Here is a 3,126-nt window from a genome sequence, read left to right as displayed (position 1 = left end):
GCCCGCTCGACAGACCCGTCAGGCAGCATTTTCTCCCGAGGGCGCAAACCCGGCCAAAGTTGAGCGACATCCTCGACAGCGGCGCTGCGAGCTCCCAGAGTCAGTCCCAGGGCGGGAAGCAGCCCTGGACATCCTGGACATCCAGACTCTCTCTGTCGCCCTCGGAGTTCAGCCTCATGGCCCACCCGCACCCCAGGCTGCCCCTAGTAGTCTCTGCCACACCCTTGGATCACTCGAGACATTTAGGATTTACTGAGTGCCTATCTTGTGTCTCTACCAGCAGCCAGCACAATGGACTAGCTCCTGGCATCGTAGAGTTTGCAGTCTGATGGGGATGACAGATGCCTGGGCTATGGTAGAAGAGGAGATACCTTGTGCTTCGGGATCAGCCTCAGGAACCAGAAAAGGCCTCGCAGAAGAGGTGACTAAGCTAAGACCTGAAATGCAAGGAGGAATGAGCCAGACCTAAAGAGTTCATCACATCCGCTCATATTTATTCACTGAGCACTGTGGGCCTGGCTAGCACACACTTTGCTTGTATTACCTAATTTAATCCTCACAAGCACCCTTTGAAGTAGGCACTATTGTTTCCTGTATTCCCATTTTCCTGATGAGGAAGGACATTGCCTCACCATGGGATTGAGTAACACGTTAGGGTCTCCACTGGCCACTTAGCAGCAGAAGTAGGATGTGACCCCTCCCAGTCTAACCCTAGTGCCTTGCTTGTCCCCTCTGCTGTGCCCTAGCAGAGGGAAGAGGGAGGTCCAGGTCAAAAGAACTGGCATGTGCAAAGAGGGGAGGGAGGCAAGGGGAATGTATGAAACGTTTTTCAGGCAGTGGAAATATCACAGTGCATGGGGCATCTAGTGGAGAAGCAACAGAAGGGAGCTGAGGCTAGATCATGGGGAAACGGTATGCTTAGCTGAAAGATTTCACCTTTATCTTGAGGACAAAGTGCTTTTCAGCAAGAGAAGACACAATCTCTGTCTACCTGCCCTTCAAAGTCCAGGTCGAACACTGCCTCCCCATGGACCATTCCAGGACCCTCTGCCCTAAATGCACATGCTCAGTAACTTAGCAGCTCTTTGGGACCTTATTTCTTCTGTTAGAGTCATCTACATCTGTGCCTGTCCCCTTTCCTTCTGAAGGGCCCGGGGTCAGCCTTGACCCTCTCTGAGTGTCCAATGTGGTCCCAACAGGGAAGATGCTAAAGGAATGTTGCTGAACAGAATTCCAGGAGGTCCTGTGGAACTTGCTCCTTTTGTGAATGAGGAAACAAAGACTGGTGTATGTGTCTCTCCCAAAGCCACCATCCCCATTATCATCCTCACGACAGTTGTGCCTGTGTTCTAAGTGCTTTATATGTATTATTTCATCCAGTTTCACAATGACCCCAGAAGGTGCACACTGTTATCACTCCTATTTTGCAAATGAGGAAGCTGAGGCCAGAGACATTAGGTTAATTGGGGATTAGCTGGGACAAGACTCCTAGACTTCAGGACTTCTGCTTTTTTTACTGCATTCCTCTCTGCATCCTCTTATCCACCCACTCCTTCCAAAAAAAGGTCATTCATGAATGGTTTCTTCCATGCAGTTCCCTAATCTTGGGGGAGTTTTGTAAGACTAAAAGCTAGGTCTGCCTTTCAATAAAAAGTGGTCAAAATGTGGCTGTTGAAAGCCACGATGGGTTAGAAACATGTACGTGATTACTGTAGTAGAGAGATGCTAATGATGATTGTTGCTTTGTTATGTTGTCTTGAGGAGAAAGGAAGTGGGCTCAGATGGGGTCAAAAGAAACTGGCATCGCCAATGTTTATTTATATCATGGCATCCACCCAAGGTGGAGTCAGTGTTTGAGAGGAAGGGTGGTCCATGAATCCATTTTTCCTCCATCTACCCAGTTCTTTTTCATATGGTTACATAATACTGTTTATGCTGTGTTATAGTTCTTTGAAAAGCAGCAGAATGCTCACCAGCTTGTGAGATCTGTATAGTAGCTAGATTTTGTTTCTATCTCTGCCTGCCCAATATCTAGAGCAGGAAATTGGCATGTGATAATGCACAGTAAATGTTGAAGAAATGATATTACAGAGTGAGACGTCAACTCACAGTGAAGCAAAACAAAAACTAAGATCCTTGCCAATCCAGCTTCTAGGGTGGGTCAGGATCTCCAAGCAATTTGCCAGCTGAAGCAACCAGAACCCCAGATTGTCCCAGCCAGGTCAGTTCCCCCAAAACTATCTGACAGTCACCAGGGGCTGTGTCTGGTGAGACTGGGCAGATGCCAAGCTTGGCTTATACCACAGCTCCTCCCTACCAGGCCAACACTGGGAAGCTGAGGTCACAAGGAACTACAAGAAAGAGGAGAGTGGGGAGCCCCAGAAAGTAGAAAAGGGAGGGAGGAAGAAGGAAAATGGGGAGACAAGTAGGACTGAGAAATCAGTAGAAAGGTAGATTTAGAATAGAAAAGGTAAAAAGCAAAAAATAAAGTCAAAAAGACGGATTGACTCTTTTTGAAAGAAGAATCAAAGATTGAGAACTTCTGCCCCAACCAGAAGTCCTCTGGCATCTACAGAACAGAGAGCAGGGAAGAGGGCTGAAAGGAGAGGGACAGGGGTGGTACTGTGGTGTGGAAGATCGCTGTGTTCCCTTTCAACATATCTCATATACTCCAGGCCCTCTGTGAGCATTGGTAATGGAGGGTTACCACAGTTTAGGCTAGAGGGAACAGGAGCTATAACAAAACTGTCTTAGCAGTCATCTTCTTCTATCCACAGTAATAGCCACAATGCCTAAAAACTGTCCTAAATTTCTCTGCTGAAACACAGGTGGATAGAAAATTCCAGATATCTGTATAAAAACCCTTCATTTTCTTTTAATGAACTACTGAATTGTACCTCCTTCTCCCATCCTGGATCCTAGAATTCTCGTTCTCCAGGATCCTGCCTTCTGAATTGTCTTTGCTGCTTTTTTGCTAAACCCTCTCCAAACTTTATCAGCATCTTTAGTTGAGGCACTTATGATGAGACCCACTTCCTTAGCAGCAAATACTATCATTTCTTGACAGAAAAAATTGGGAGTTGAATCACTAGAAAAGAGCACAGAGAGGCTGAACTCAAAAAATGA

The sequence above is a fragment of the Carlito syrichta genome, unplaced genomic scaffold (assembly GCF_000164805.1).
Source record: "Carlito syrichta isolate Samal-C Ts95f unplaced genomic scaffold, Tarsius_syrichta-2.0.1 Scaffold303305, whole genome shotgun sequence".
NCBI classification, from domain to species: domain Eukaryota; kingdom Metazoa; phylum Chordata; class Mammalia; order Primates; family Tarsiidae; genus Carlito; species Carlito syrichta.
The sequence above is the reverse complement of the archived record's forward strand: the minus strand, read 5'-3'. Positions refer to the sequence as shown.